Genomic DNA, 15,273 nt, shown 5'->3' with positions numbered 1-15,273 from the left:
AGCAGCAGCAGGAGAGGTATGTAATCAGGAGCCCTCCTGCTAAGGGTAGACAGCTGCTCGTTCCACCCCACCCCCCGCCTTAATTGGTTCTCCTCCCTTCCAACGGTGTTGAGGCGGGTGGGAACAGCAGGGGGTGAAGGTGCTGTGTTTAAAGAGGTGGAGTTATGCAGATCTAAAATGCGTGGATTGCAGCAGCAGCAAGCCGAAAAGTGCAGGCATGTAAGGGATCTAGAGGTTGACAACATGTCTTCTTAACGGGAGTCCAGGAGCTCATCTCCACAAATGGACTTTTTAGGATCCTTGGGTGGCTCCGTAGTTTGAAACCAATTCTGGTTATCGCTTCTCGGCCTTTTGGCTAAGATCAAGTGTAGTATCTGTTCTTATCAGTTTAATATCTGATACGTCCCCTATCTGGGGACCATATATTAAATGGATTTTTAGAACAGGGAGATGGAAAAAGAGCTTGCTCTGTCCACTCCACGCATTGACCTGGTATTGCAGTATCTCCAGGACCGGTGCACCCCTTCTTTAATGCAGTTTCTAAAATCAGAAAGAATTGAATTCAATGTTTTTTGTTCATTTTGCTTGTTTGTCGGATTTTGGGATGGACTCTTTGGCTCTGCTTTTCTTCTCCTCATTGGATTTTTCATGTTCAAAGTTGCAGAAGCCAGATTACAAGCTCATTTTGGTTCAACTTCAGCAACTGTGCATTGCATTGCCATGTAATGTGATGCAATGCTATCTTTCTAGCTCTCCCTTTTTACTTCCTTTTGGATAAACAGACATATTAGGCAAGCATTTTGGAGCTTTCACCTAAATAACTACAGGTGGTGAGATAAGCTGCACAATATAATTGACCTTTCAGTATATTGTTGCACACACACCATCTATTTAGCAAATGCCCTTGTTATCAACAGCAGCCTTTTAAACTCACCTGAGCTAACAGGTATGTGCGCTGGTTACTCTGCTGCGCTTAAAATTTCTTTTTTGGTTTGCTACAATGCCTTTTCTGAAACGTTGTCTCCTTCTGCTGGAACACTGACTTCTTTCATTTAATGCCTGCAGACTATAAAAGAGAACCCAACCCAAAAAGTTTGGTTGATTAGTCTGTGGCATTCTGTTAAACTGTTGCTTATGGCGGTCTCTGTGAGCTTCTCAGCGACATTCAGCCAGCCAGGTATCCTGCCTGCAGTAGATGGAATGTGGCAATGGAACGCTGGCTGCGCGTGTCATAATAGGCTCTGAGCCTTTATATACCTGTGCACAGCAGCAGCCACCTTCAGTCTGCTGCTGGACAGCCAGCAGCAGCAGCAGCAGGAGAGGTATGTAATCAGGAGCCCTCCTGCTAAGGGTAGACAGCTGCTCGTTCCACCCCACCCCCCGCCTTAATTGGTTCTCCTCCCTTCCAACGGTGTTGAGGCGGGTGGGAACAGCAGGGGGTGAAGGTGCTGTGTTTAAAGAGGTGGAGTTATGCAGATCTAAAACGCGTGGATTGCAGCAGCAGCAAGCCGAAAAGTGCAGGCATGTAAGGGATCTAGAGGTTGACAACATGTCTTCTTAACGGGAGTCCAGGAGCTCATCTCCACAAATGGACTTTTTAGGATCCTTGGGTGGCTCCGTAGTTTGAAACCAATTCTGGTTATCGCTTCTCGGCCTTTTGGCTAAGATCAAGTGTAGTATCTGTTCTTATCAGTTTAATATCTGATACGTCCCCTATCTGGGGACCATATATTAAATGGATTTTTAGAACAGGGAGATGGAAAAAGAGCTTGCTCTGTCCACTCCACGCATTGACCTGGTATTGCAGTATCTCCAGGACCGGTGCACCCCTTCTTTAATGCAGTTTCTAAAATCAGAAAGAATTGAATTCAATGTTTTTTGTTCATTTTGCTTGTTTGTCGGATTTTGGGATGGACTCTTTGGCTCTGCTTTTCTTCTCCTCATTGGATTTTTCATGTTCAAAGTTGCAGAAGCCAGATTACAAGCTCATTTTGGTTCAACTTCAGCAACTGTGCATTGCATTGCCATGTAATGTGATGCAATGCTATCTTTCTAGCTCTCCCTTTTTACTTCCTTTTGGATAAACAGACATATTAGGCAAGCATTTTGGAGCTTTCACCTAAATAACTACAGGTGGTGAGATAAGCTGCACAATATAATTGACCTTTCAGTATATTGTTGCACACACACCATCTATTTAGCAAATGCCCTTGTTATCAACAGCAGCCTTTTAAACTCACCTGAGCTAACAGGTATGTGCGCTGGTTACTCTGCTGCGCTTAAAATTTCTTTTTTGGTTTGCTACAATGCCTTTTCTGAAACGTTGTCTCCTTCTGCTGGAACACTGACTTCTTTCATTTAATGCCTGCAGACTATAAAAGAGAACCCAACCCAAAAAGTTTGGTTGATTAGTCTGTGGCATTCTGTTAAACTGTTGCTTATGGCGGTCTCTGTGAGCTTCTCAGCGACATTCAGCCAGCCAGGTATCCTGCCTGCAGTAGATGGAATGTGGCAATGGAACGCTGGCTGCGCGTGTCATAATAGGCTCTGAGCCTTTATATACCTGTGCACAGCAGCAGCCACCTTCAGTCTGCTGCTGGACAGCCAGCAGCAGCAGCAGCAGGAGAGGTATGTAATCAGGAGCCCTCCTGCTAAGGGTAGACAGCTGCTCGTTCCACCCCACCCCCCGCCTTAATTGGTTCTCCTCCCTTCCAACGGTGTTGAGGCGGGTGGGAACAGCAGGGGGTGAAGGTGCTGTGTTTAAAGAGGTGGAGTTATGCAGATCTAAAACGCGTGGATTGCAGCAGCAGCAAGCCGAAAAGTGCAGGCATGTAAGGGATCTAGAGGTTGACAACATGTCTTCTTAACGGGAGTCCAGGAGCTCATCTCCACAAATGGACTTTTTAGGATCCTTGGGTGGCTCCGTAGTTTGAAACCAATTCTGGTTATCGCTTCTCGGCCTTTTGGCTAAGATCAAGTGTAGTATCTGTTCTTATCAGTTTAATATCTGATACGTCCCCTATCTGGGGACCATATATTAAATGGATTTTTAGAACAGGGAGATGGAAAAAGAGCTTGCTCTGTCCACTCCACGCATTGACCTGGTATTGCAGTATCTCCAGGACCGGTGCACCCCTTCTTTAATGCAGTTTCTAAAATCAGAAAGAATTGAATTCAATGTTTTTTGTTCATTTTGCTTGTTTGTCGGATTTTGGGATGGACTCTTTGGCTCTGCTTTTCTTCTCCTCATTGGATTTTTCATGTTCAAAGTTGCAGAAGCCAGATTACAAGCTCATTTTGGTTCAACTTCAGCAACTGTGCATTGCATTGCCATGTAATGTGATGCAATGCTATCTTTCTAGCTCTCCCTTTTTACTTCCTTTTGGATAAACAGACATATTAGGCAAGCATTTTGGAGCTTTCACCTAAATAACTACAGGTGGTGAGATAAGCTGCACAATATAATTGACCTTTCAGTATATTGTTGCACACACACCATCTATTTAGCAAATGCCCTTGTTATCAACAGCAGCCTTTTAAACTCACCTGAGCTAACAGGTATGTGCGCTGGTTACTCTGCTGCGCTTAAAATTTCTTTTTTGGTTTGCTACAATGCCTTTTCTGAAACGTTGTCTCCTTCTGCTGGAACACTGACTTCTTTCATTTAATGCCTGCAGACTATAAAAGAGAACCCAACCCAAAAAGTTTGGTTGATTAGTCTGTGGCATTCTGTTAAACTGTTGCTTATGGCGGTCTCTGTGAGCTTCTCAGCGACATTCAGCCAGCCAGGTATCCTGCCTGCAGTAGATGGAATGTGGCAATGGAACGCTGGCTGCGCGTGTCATAATAGGCTCTGAGCCTTTATATACCTGTGCACAGCAGCAGCCACCTTCAGTCTGCTGCTGGACAGCCAGCAGCAGCAGCAGCAGGAGAGGTATGTAATCAGGAGCCCTCCTGCTAAGGGTAGACAGCTGCTCGTTCCACCCCACCCCCCGCCTTAATTGGTTCTCCTCCCTTCCAACGGTGTTGAGGCGGGTGGGAACAGCAGGGGGTGAAGGTGCTGTGTTTAAAGAGGTGGAGTTATGCAGATCTAAAACGCGTGGATTGCAGCAGCAGCAAGCCGAAAAGTGCAGGCATGTAAGGGATCTAGAGGTTGACAACATGTCTTCTTAACGGGAGTCCAGGAGCTCATCTCCACAAATGGACTTTTTAGGATCCTTGGGTGGCTCCGTAGTTTGAAACCAATTCTGGTTATCGCTTCTCGGCCTTTTGGCTAAGATCAAGTGTAGTATCTGTTCTTATCAGTTTAATATCTGATACGTCCCCTATCTGGGGACCATATATTAAATGGATTTTTAGAACAGGGAGATGGAAAAAGAGCTTGCTCTGTCCACTCCACGCATTGACCTGGTATTGCAGTATCTCCAGGACCGGTGCACCCCTTCTTTAATGCAGTTTCTAAAATCAGAAAGAATTGAATTCAATGTTTTTTGTTCATTTTGCTTGTTTGTCGGATTTTGGGATGGACTCTTTGGCTCTGCTTTTCTTCTCCTCATTGGATTTTTCATGTTCAAAGTTGCAGAAGCCAGATTACAAGCTCATTTTGGTTCAACTTCAGCAACTGTGCATTGCATTGCCATGTAATGTGATGCAATGCTATCTTTCTAGCTCTCCCTTTTTACTTCCTTTTGGATAAACAGACATATTAGGCAAGCATTTTGGAGCTTTCACCTAAATAACTACAGGTGGTGAGATAAGCTGCACAATATAATTGACCTTTCAGTATATTGTTGCACACACACCATCTATTTAGCAAATGCCCTTGTTATCAACAGCAGCCTTTTAAACTCACCTGAGCTAACAGGTATGTGCGCTGGTTACTCTGCTGCGCTTAAAATTTCTTTTTTGGTTTGCTACAATGCCTTTTCTGAAACGTTGTCTCCTTCTGCTGGAACACTGACTTCTTTCATTTAATGCCTGCAGACTATAAAAGAGAACCCAACCCAAAAAGTTTGGTTGATTAGTCTGTGGCATTCTGTTAAACTGTTGCTTATGGCGGTCTCTGTGAGCTTCTCAGCGACATTCAGCCAGCCAGGTATCCTGCCTGCAGTAGATGGAATGTGGCAATGGAACGCTGGCTGCGCGTGTCATAATAGGCTCTGAGCCTTTATATACCTGTGCACAGCAGCAGCCACCTTCAGTCTGCTGCTGGACAGCCAGCAGCAGCAGCAGCAGGAGAGGTATGTAATCAGGAGCCCTCCTGCTAAGGGTAGACAGCTGCTCGTTCCACCCCACCCCCCGCCTTAATTGGTTCTCCTCCCTTCCAACGGTGTTGAGGCGGGTGGGAACAGCAGGGGGTGAAGGTGCTGTGTTTAAAGAGGTGGAGTTATGCAGATCTAAAACGCGTGGATTGCAGCAGCAGCAAGCCGAAAAGTGCAGGCATGTAAGGGATCTAGAGGTTGACAACATGTCTTCTTAACGGGAGTCCAGGAGCTCATCTCCACAAATGGACTTTTTAGGATCCTTGGGTGGCTCCGTAGTTTGAAACCAATTCTGGTTATCGCTTCTCGGCCTTTTGGCTAAGATCAAGTGTAGTATCTGTTCTTATCAGTTTAATATCTGATACGTCCCCTATCTGGGGACCATATATTAAATGGATTTTTAGAACAGGGAGATGGAAAAAGAGCTTGCTCTGTCCACTCCACGCATTGACCTGGTATTGCAGTATCTCCAGGACCGGTGCACCCCTTCTTTAATGCAGTTTCTAAAATCAGAAAGAATTGAATTCAATGTTTTTTGTTCATTTTGCTTGTTTGTCGGATTTTGGGATGGACTCTTTGGCTCTGCTTTTCTTCTCCTCATTGGATTTTTCATGTTCAAAGTTGCAGAAGCCAGATTACAAGCTCATTTTGGTTCAACTTCAGCAACTGTGCATTGCATTGCCATGTAATGTGATGCAATGCTATCTTTCTAGCTCTCCCTTTTTACTTCCTTTTGGATAAACAGACATATTAGGCAAGCATTTTGGAGCTTTCACCTAAATAACTACAGGTGGTGAGATAAGCTGCACAATATAATTGACCTTTCAGTATATTGTTGCACACACACCATCTATTTAGCAAATGCCCTTGTTATCAACAGCAGCCTTTTAAACTCACCTGAGCTAACAGGTATGTGCGCTGGTTACTCTGCTGCGCTTAAAATTTCTTTTTTGGTTTGCTACAATGCCTTTTCTGAAACGTTGTCTCCTTCTGCTGGAACACTGACTTCTTTCATTTAATGCCTGCAGACTATAAAAGAGAACCCAACCCAAAAAGTTTGGTTGATTAGTCTGTGGCATTCTGTTAAACTGTTGCTTATGGCGGTCTCTGTGAGCTTCTCAGCGACATTCAGCCAGCCAGGTATCCTGCCTGCAGTAGATGGAATGTGGCAATGGAACGCTGGCTGCGCGTGTCATAATAGGCTCTGAGCCTTTATATACCTGTGCACAGCAGCAGCCACCTTCAGTCTGCTGCTGGACAGCCAGCAGCAGCAGCAGCAGGAGAGGTATGTAATCAGGAGCCCTCCTGCTAAGGGTAGACAGCTGCTCGTTCCACCCCACCCCCCGCCTTAATTGGTTCTCCTCCCTTCCAACGGTGTTGAGGCGGGTGGGAACAGCAGGGGGTGAAGGTGCTGTGTTTAAAGAGGTGGAGTTATGCAGATCTAAAACGCGTGGATTGCAGCAGCAGCAAGCCGAAAAGTGCAGGCATGTAAGGGATCTAGAGGTTGACAACATGTCTTCTTAACGGGAGTCCAGGAGCTCATCTCCACAAATGGACTTTTTAGGATCCTTGGGTGGCTCCGTAGTTTGAAACCAATTCTGGTTATCGCTTCTCGGCCTTTTGGCTAAGATCAAGTGTAGTATCTGTTCTTATCAGTTTAATATCTGATACGTCCCCTATCTGGGGACCATATATTAAATGGATTTTTAGAACAGGGAGATGGAAAAAGAGCTTGCTCTGTCCACTCCACGCATTGACCTGGTATTGCAGTATCTCCAGGACCGGTGCACCCCTTCTTTAATGCAGTTTCTAAAATCAGAAAGAATTGAATTCAATGTTTTTTGTTCATTTTGCTTGTTTGTCGGATTTTGGGATGGACTCTTTGGCTCTGCTTTTCTTCTCCTCATTGGATTTTTCATGTTCAAAGTTGCAGAAGCCAGATTACAAGCTCATTTTGGTTCAACTTCAGCAACTGTGCATTGCATTGCCATGTAATGTGATGCAATGCTATCTTTCTAGCTCTCCCTTTTTACTTCCTTTTGGATAAACAGACATATTAGGCAAGCATTTTGGAGCTTTCACCTAAATAACTACAGGTGGTGAGATAAGCTGCACAATATAATTGACCTTTCAGTATATTGTTGCACACACACCATCTATTTAGCAAATGCCCTTGTTATCAACAGCAGCCTTTTAAACTCACCTGAGCTAACAGGTATGTGCGCTGGTTACTCTGCTGCGCTTAAAATTTCTTTTTTGGTTTGCTACAATGCCTTTTCTGAAACGTTGTCTCCTTCTGCTGGAACACTGACTTCTTTCATTTAATGCCTGCAGACTATAAAAGAGAACCCAACCCAAAAAGTTTGGTTGATTAGTCTGTGGCATTCTGTTAAACTGTTGCTTATGGCGGTCTCTGTGAGCTTCTCAGCGACATTCAGCCAGCCAGGTATCCTGCCTGCAGTAGATGGAATGTGGCAATGGAACGCTGGCTGCGCGTGTCATAATAGGCTCTGAGCCTTTATATACCTGTGCACAGCAGCAGCCACCTTCAGTCTGCTGCTGGACAGCCAGCAGCAGCAGCAGCAGGAGAGGTATGTAATCAGGAGCCCTCCTGCTAAGGGTAGACAGCTGCTCGTTCCACCCCACCCCCCGCCTTAATTGGTTCTCCTCCCTTCCAACGGTGTTGAGGCGGGTGGGAACAGCAGGGGGTGAAGGTGCTGTGTTTAAAGAGGTGGAGTTATGCAGATCTAAAACGCGTGGATTGCAGCAGCAGCAAGCCGAAAAGTGCAGGCATGTAAGGGATCTAGAGGTTGACAACATGTCTTCTTAACGGGAGTCCAGGAGCTCATCTCCACAAATGGACTTTTTAGGATCCTTGGGTGGCTCCGTAGTTTGAAACCAATTCTGGTTATCGCTTCTCGGCCTTTTGGCTAAGATCAAGTGTAGTATCTGTTCTTATCAGTTTAATATCTGATACGTCCCCTATCTGGGGACCATATATTAAATGGATTTTTAGAACAGGGAGATGGAAAAAGAGCTTGCTCTGTCCACTCCACGCATTGACCTAGTATTGCAGTATCTCCAGGACCGGTGCACCCCTTCTTTAATGCAGTTTCTAAAATCAGAAAGAATTGAATTCAATGTTTTTTGTTCATTTTGCTTGTTTGTCGGATTTTGGGATGGACTCTTTGGCTCTGCTTTTCTTCTCCTCATTGGATTTTTCATGTTCAAAGTTGCAGAAGCCAGATTACAAGCTCATTTTGGTTCAACTTCAGCAACTGTGCATTGCATTGCCATGTAATGTGATGCAATGCTATCTTTCTAGCTCTCCCTTTTTACTTCCTTTTGGATAAACAGACATATTAGGCAAGCATTTTGGAGCTTTCACCTAAATAACTACAGGTGGTGAGATAAGCTGCACAATATAATTGACCTTTCAGTATATTGTTGCACACACACCATCTATTTAGCAAATGCCCTTGTTATCAACAGCAGCCTTTTAAACTCACCTGAGCTAACAGGTATGTGCGCTGGTTACTCTGCTGCGCTTAAAATTTCTTTTTTGGTTTGCTACAATGCCTTTTCTGAAACGTTGTCTCCTTCTGCTGGAACACTGACTTCTTTCATTTAATGCCTGCAGACTATAAAAGAGAACCCAACCCAAAAAGTTTGGTTGATTAGTCTGTGGCATTCTGTTAAACTGTTGCTTATGGCGGTCTCTGTGAGCTTCTCAGCGACATTCAGCCAGCCAGGTATCCTGCCTGCAGTAGATGGAATGTGGCAATGGAACGCTGGCTGCGCGTGTCATAATAGGCTCTGAGCCTTTATATACCTGTGCACAGCAGCAGCCACCTTCAGTCTGCTGCTGGACAGCCAGCAGCAGCAGCAGCAGGAGAGGTATGTAATCAGGAGCCCTCCTGCTAAGGGTAGACAGCTGCTCGTTCCACCCCACCCCCCGCCTTAATTGGTTCTCCTCCCTTCCAACGGTGTTGAGGCGGGTGGGAACAGCAGGGGGTGAAGGTGCTGTGTTTAAAGAGGTGGAGTTATGCAGATCTAAAACGCGTGGATTGCAGCAGCAGCAAGCCGAAAAGTGCAGGCATGTAAGGGATCTAGAGGTTGACAACATGTCTTCTTAACGGGAGTCCAGGAGCTCATCTCCACAAATGGACTTTTTAGGATCCTTGGGTGGCTCCGTAGTTTGAAACCAATTCTGGTTATCGCTTCTCGGCCTTTTGGCTAAGATCAAGTGTAGTATCTGTTCTTATCAGTTTAATATCTGATACGTCCCCTATCTGGGGACCATATATTAAATGGATTTTTAGAACAGGGAGATGGAAAAAGAGCTTGCTCTGTCCACTCCACGCATTGACCTAGTATTGCAGTATCTCCAGGACCGGTGCACCCCTTCTTTAATGCAGTTTCTAAAATCAGAAAGAATTGAATTCAATGTTTTTTGTTCATTTTGCTTGTTTGTCGGATTTTGGGATGGACTCTTTGGCTCTGCTTTTCTTCTCCTCATTGGATTTTTCATGTTCAAAGTTGCAGAAGCCACATTACAAGCTCATTTTGGTTCAACTTCAGCAAATGTGCATTGCATTGCCATGTAATGTGATGCAATGCTATCTTTCTAGCTCTCCCTTTTTACTTCCTTTTGGATAAACAGACATATTAGGCAAGCATTTTGGAGCTTTCACCTAAATAACTACAGGTGGTGAGATAAGCTGCACAATATAATTGACCTTTCAGTATATTGTTGCACACACACCATCTATTTAGCAAATGCCCTTGTTATCAACAGCAGCCTTTTAAACTCACCTGAGCTAACAGGTATGTGCGCTGGTTACTCTGCTGCGCTTAAAATTTCTTTTTTGGTTTGCTACAATGCCTTTTCTGAAACGTTGTCTCCTTCTGCTGGAACACTGACTTCTTTCATTTAATGCCTGCAGACTATAAAAGAGAACCCAACCCAAAAAGTTTGGTTGATTAGTCTGTGGCATTCTGTTAAACTGTTGCTTATGGCGGTCTCTGTGAGCTTCTCAGCGACATTCAGCCAGCCAGGTATCCTGCCTGCAGTAGATGGAATGTGGCAATGGAACGCTGGCTGCGCGTGTCATAATAGGCTCTGAGCCATTATATACCTGTGCACAGCAGCAGCCACCTTCAGTCTGCTGCTGGACAGCCAGCAGCAGCAGCAACAGGAGAGGTATGTAATCAGGAGCCCTCCTGCTAAGGGTAGACAGCTGCTCGTTCCACCCCACCCCCCGCCTTAATTGGTTCTCCTCCCTTCCAACGGTGTTGAGGCGGGTGGGAACAGCAGGGGGTGAAGGTGCTGTGTTTAAAGAGGTGGAGTTATGCAGATCTAAAACGCGTGGATTGCAGCAGCAGCAAGCCGAAAAGTGCAGGCATGTAAGGGATCTAGAGGTTGACAACATGTCTTCTTAACGGGAGTCCAGGAGCTCATCTCCACAAATGGACTTTTTAGGATCCTTGGGTGGCTCCGTAGTTTGAAACCAATTCTGGTTATCGCTTCTCGGCCTTTTGGCTAAGATCAAGTGTAGTATCTGTTCTTATCAGTTTAATATCTGATACGTCCCCTATCTGGGGACCATATATTAAATGGATTTTTAGAACAGGGAGATGGAAAAAGAGCTTGCTCTGTCCACTCCACGCATTGACCTGGTATTGCAGTATCTCCAGGACCGGTGCACCCCTTCTTTAATGCAGTTTCTAAAATCAGAAAGAATTGAATTCAATGTTTTTTGTTCATTTTGCTTGTTTGTCGGATTTTGGGATGGACTCTTTGGCTCTGCTTTTCTTCTCCTCATTGGATTTTTCATGTTCAAAGTTGCAGAAGCCAGATTACAAGCTCATCTTGGTTCAACTTCAGCAACTGTGCATTGCATTGCCATGTAATGTGATGCAATGCTATCTTTCTAGCTCTCCCTTTTTACTTCCTTTTGGATAAACAGACATATTAGGCAAGCATTTTGGAGCTTTCACCTAAATAACTACAGGTGGTGAGATAAGCTGCACAATATAATTGACCTTTCAGTATATTGTTGCACACACACCATCTATTTAGCAAATGCCCTTGTTATCAACAGCAGCCTTTTAAACTCACCTGAGCTAACAGGTATGTGCGCTGGTTACTCTGCTGCGCTTAAAATTTCTTTTTTGGTTTGCTACAATGCCTTTTCTGAAACGTTGTCTCCTCCTGCTGGAACACTGACTTCTTTCATTTAATGCCTGCAGACTATAAAAGAGAACCCAACCCAAAAAGTTTGGTTGATTAGTCTGTGGCATTCTGTTAAACTGTTGCTTATGGCGGTCTCTGTGAGCTTCTCAGCGACATTCAGCCAGCCAGGAATCCTGCCTGCAGTAGATGGAATGTGGCAATGGAACGCTGGCTGCGCGTGTCATAATAGGCTCTGAGCCTTTATATACCTGTGCACAGCAGCAGCCACCTTCAGTCTGCTGCTGGACAGCCAGCAGCAGCAGCAACAGGAGAGGTATGTAATCAGGAGCCCTCCTGCTAAGGGTAGACAGCTGCTCGTTCCACCCCACCCCCCGCCTTAATTGGTTCTCCTCCCTTCCAACGGTGTTGAGGCGGGTGGGAACAGCAGGGGGTGAAGGTGCTGTGTTTAAAGAGGTGGAGTTATGCAGATCTAAAACGCGTGGATTGCAGCAGCAGCAAGCCGAAAAGTGCAGGCATGTAAGGGATCTAGAGGTTGACAACATGTCTTCTTAACGGGAGTCCAGGAGCTCATCTCCACAAATGGACTTTTTAGGATCCTTGGGTGGCTCCGTAGTTTGAAACCAATTCTGGTTATCGCTTCTCGGCCTTTTGGCTAAGATCAAGTGTAGTATCTGTTCTTATCAGTTTAATATCTGATACGTCCCCTATCTGGGGACCATATATTAAATGGATTTTTAGAACAGGGAGATGGAAAAAGAGCTTGCTCTGTCCACTCCACGCATTGACCTGGTATTGCAGTATCTCCAGGACCGGTGCACCCCTTCTTTAATGCAGTTTCTAAAATCAGAAAGAATTGAATTCAATGTTTTTTGTTCATTTTGCTTGTTTGTCGGATTTTGGGATGGACTCTTTGGCTCTGCTTTTCTTCTCCTCATTGGATTTTTCATGTTCAAAGTTGCAGAAGCCAGATTACAAGCTCATTTTGGTTCAACTTCAGCAACTGTGCATTGCATTGCCATGTAATGTGATGCAATGCTATCTTTCTAGCTCTCCCTTTTTACTTCCTTTTGGATAAACAGACATATTAGGCAAGCATTTTGGAGCTTTCACCTAAATAACTACAGGTGGTGAGATAAGCTGCACAATATAATTGACCTTTCAGTATATTGTTGCACACACACCATCTATTTAGCAAATGCCCTTGTTATCAACAGCAGCCTTTTAAACTCACCTGAGCTAACAGGTATGTGCGCTGGTTACTCTGCTGCGCTTAAAATTTCTTTTTTGGTTTGCTACAATGCCTTTTCTGAAACGTTGTCTCCTTCTGCTGGAATACTGACTTCTTTCATTTAATGCCTGCAGAGTATAAAAGAGAACCCAACCCAAAAAGTTTGGTTGATTAGTCTGTGGCATTCTGTTAAACTGTTGCTTATGGCGGTCTCTGTGAGCTTCTCAGCGACATTCAGCCAGCCAGGTATCCTGCCTGCAGTAGATGGAATGTGGCAATGGAACGCTGGCTGCGCGTGTCATAATAGGCTTTGAGCCTTTATATACCTGTGCACAGCAGCAGCCACCTTCAGTCTGCTGCTGGACAGCCAGCAGCAGCAGCAGCAGGAGAGGTATGTAATCAGGAGCCCTCCTGCTAAGGGTAGACAGCTGCTCGTTCCACCCCACCCCCCGCTTTAATTGGTTCTCCTCCCTTCCAACGGTGTTGAGGCGGGTGGGAACAGCAGGGGGTGAAGGTGCTGTGTTTAAAGAGGTGGAGTTATGCAGATCTAAAACGCGTGGATTGCAGCAGCAGCAAGCCGAAAAGTGCAGGCATGTAAGGGATCTAGAGGTTGACAACATGTCTTCTTAACGGGAGTCCAGGAGCTCATCTCCACAAATGGACTTTTTAGGATCCTTGGGTGGCTCCGTAGTTTGAAACCAATTCTGGTTATCGCTTCTCGGCCTTTTGGCTAAGATCAAGTGTAGTATCTTTCGAAAAGGCGGTTTTGGATGTTGGCCGCCCTAGTAGATTGATACATTATGCACACTGGGGTTTAGGCGCTTGTTAGTACGCCAGGTGGCTAATATAGTCATCTGGTGGAAAGCATGGCCCCCCAGGATCGACGCCATTGGGCCGGGGAAGATCGAACGCCCGAAGTGTGAAGTGCCCCAGGAGTGGTGACCCTGGGGTGCCTTAACTCACTGGGATTGGGAACCCCACTTGAGTTTATGGCACATTTGCACAAGCACTTCAAATTTTCTTTCTTCGCACACACCCTTATTCCGGGCCTTCTGGCCTTAGGATGGGGAATTTTTCAATTCCCGGTCGAAGGTCCGGGCAGTATTATACTGTGAAACCTTCACTATTTATTTAATTTCTTTGTCACTGTGTGTCCACTTATTCACGTGTGTCACGTCCTACTAGGATTTTGTCGGGATGCGGTTCCCTTACGGGTTCCTCTCTTGGCAGGTCTAGGGGGGGAGTGTGTGGCCATCAGGTTCCGCTCCCCCCTGAACCCCCCTGGCTCTCCTCTTTTGGGAGGAGAGCGTTGTTGGCTCCCCTCTTCCGGGAGGGGAGCACAGTCTTTGGCTCCCAGTGCCTTGCTCGGGTGAGAACTCGGGCAGGTGCTGGGGGTAAGATTGGGTCGCCTCTGGCTTCGGCTGGAGGTGGCTTTTTGTCCCTGTTCCTCGCTGTGGCCTTTTGGCTCGGAGGGACGGGGAATGGTTTGGGGGACCCTTCTCCTTTTGGAGAGGGTTTCAAGAAGACCAGCATCCTAGTGCACTTTTTTTGTGGCACTTGTCACTTTTTTAAGCGCACTCGGGTTTTGTACACGAATTCGGGCTTTCGATAAAAAAAAAAAAAAAATCTGTTCTTATCAGTTTAATATCTGATACGTCCCCTATCTGGGGACCATATATTAAATGGATTTTTAGAACAGGGAGATGGAAAAAGAGCTTGCTCTGTCCACTCCACGCATTGACCTGGTATTGCAGTATCTCCAGGACCGGTGCACCCCTTCTTTAATGCAGTTTCTAAAATCAGAAAGAATTGAATTCAATGTTTTTTGTTCATTTTGCTTGTTTGTCGGATTTTGGGATGGACTCTTTGGCTCTGCTTTTCTTCTCCTCATTGGATTTTTCATGTTCAAAGTTGCAGAAGCCAGATTACAAGCTCATTTTGGTTCAACTTCAGCAACTGTGCATTGCATTGCCATGTAATGTGATGCAATGCTATCTTTCTAGCTCTCCCTTTTTACTTCCTTTTGGATAAACAGACATATTAGGCAAGCATTTTGGAGCTTTCACCTAAATAACTACAGGTGGTGAGATAAGCTGCACAATATAATTGACCTTTCAGTATATTGTTGCACACACACCATCTATTTAGCAAATGCCCTTGTTATCAACAGCAGCCTTTTAAACTCACCTGAGCTAACAGGTATGTGCGCTGGTTACTCTGCTGCGCTTAAAATTTCTTTTTTGGTTTGCTACAATGCCTTTTCTGAAACGTTGTCTCCTTCTGCTGGAACACTGACTTCTTTCATTTAATGCCTGCAGACTATAAAAGAGAACCCAACCCAAAAAGTTTGGTTGATTAGTCTGTGGCATTCTGTTAAACTGTTGCTTATGGCGGTCTCTGTGAGCTTCTCAGCGACATTCAGCCAGCCAGGTATCCTGCCTGCAGTAGATGGAATGTGGCAATGGAACGCTGGCTGCGCGTGTCATAATAGGCTCTGAGCCTTTATATACCTGTGCACAGCAGCAGCCACCTTCAGTCTGCTGCTGGACAGCCAGCAGCAGCAGCAGCAGCAGGAGAGGTATGTAATC

At 45.3% G+C, this 15,273-nt stretch overlaps 11 non-coding genes and 1 pseudogene across 11 annotated transcripts; all 12 read left to right on the top strand.

Moving 5' to 3' along the window:
* Positions 1–335: 335 nt before the first annotated feature.
* Positions 336–526, top strand: LOC141222474 (U2 spliceosomal RNA). The gene has a single exon (XR_012290244.1). It is a non-coding gene; the product is annotated as a U2 spliceosomal RNA (small nuclear RNA).
* A 1,115-nt stretch (positions 527–1,641) lies between these two features.
* LOC141222473 (U2 spliceosomal RNA) lies at positions 1,642–1,832 on the top strand. The gene has a single exon (XR_012290243.1). It is a non-coding gene; the product is annotated as a U2 spliceosomal RNA (small nuclear RNA).
* A 1,115-nt stretch (positions 1,833–2,947) lies between these two features.
* Positions 2,948–3,138, top strand: LOC141222471 (U2 spliceosomal RNA). Its single transcript, XR_012290241.1, has one exon. It is a non-coding gene; the product is annotated as a U2 spliceosomal RNA (small nuclear RNA).
* Positions 3,139–4,253: 1,115 nt separating this feature from the next.
* LOC141222470 (U2 spliceosomal RNA) lies at positions 4,254–4,444 on the top strand. The gene has a single exon (XR_012290240.1). It is a non-coding gene; the product is annotated as a U2 spliceosomal RNA (small nuclear RNA).
* Positions 4,445–5,559: 1,115 nt separating this feature from the next.
* On the top strand, positions 5,560–5,750 carry LOC141222469 (U2 spliceosomal RNA). The gene has a single exon (XR_012290239.1). It is a non-coding gene; the product is annotated as a U2 spliceosomal RNA (small nuclear RNA).
* A 1,115-nt stretch (positions 5,751–6,865) lies between these two features.
* Positions 6,866–7,056, top strand: LOC141222468 (U2 spliceosomal RNA). Its single transcript, XR_012290238.1, has one exon. It is a non-coding gene; the product is annotated as a U2 spliceosomal RNA (small nuclear RNA).
* Positions 7,057–8,171: 1,115 nt separating this feature from the next.
* Positions 8,172–8,362, top strand: LOC141222797 (U2 spliceosomal RNA). The gene has a single exon (XR_012290550.1). It is a non-coding gene; the product is annotated as a U2 spliceosomal RNA (small nuclear RNA).
* Positions 8,363–9,477: 1,115 nt separating this feature from the next.
* LOC141222796 (U2 spliceosomal RNA) lies at positions 9,478–9,668 on the top strand. The gene has a single exon (XR_012290549.1). It is a non-coding gene; the product is annotated as a U2 spliceosomal RNA (small nuclear RNA).
* A 1,115-nt stretch (positions 9,669–10,783) lies between these two features.
* LOC141222467 (U2 spliceosomal RNA) lies at positions 10,784–10,974 on the top strand. Its single transcript, XR_012290237.1, has one exon. It is a non-coding gene; the product is annotated as a U2 spliceosomal RNA (small nuclear RNA).
* A 1,115-nt stretch (positions 10,975–12,089) lies between these two features.
* On the top strand, positions 12,090–12,280 carry LOC141222465 (U2 spliceosomal RNA). Its single transcript, XR_012290235.1, has one exon. It is a non-coding gene; the product is annotated as a U2 spliceosomal RNA (small nuclear RNA).
* A 1,115-nt stretch (positions 12,281–13,395) lies between these two features.
* Positions 13,396–13,487, top strand: LOC141222354 (U2 spliceosomal RNA; annotated as a pseudogene).
* Positions 13,488–14,281: 794 nt separating this feature from the next.
* On the top strand, positions 14,282–14,464 carry LOC141222300 (U2 spliceosomal RNA). Its single transcript, XR_012290109.1, has one exon. It is a non-coding gene; the product is annotated as a U2 spliceosomal RNA (small nuclear RNA).
* The last annotated feature ends 809 nt before the right edge of the window (positions 14,465–15,273 follow it).

The sequence above is a fragment of the Phyllobates terribilis genome, unplaced genomic scaffold (genome assembly GCF_046119375.1).
Source record: "Phyllobates terribilis strain yellow unplaced genomic scaffold, ASM4611937v1 Scaffold_361__1_contigs__length_1927384, whole genome shotgun sequence".
Lineage (NCBI taxonomy): Eukaryota > Metazoa > Chordata > Amphibia > Anura > Dendrobatidae > Phyllobates > Phyllobates terribilis.
This window is presented reverse-complemented; position numbering and strand designations above follow the sequence as displayed.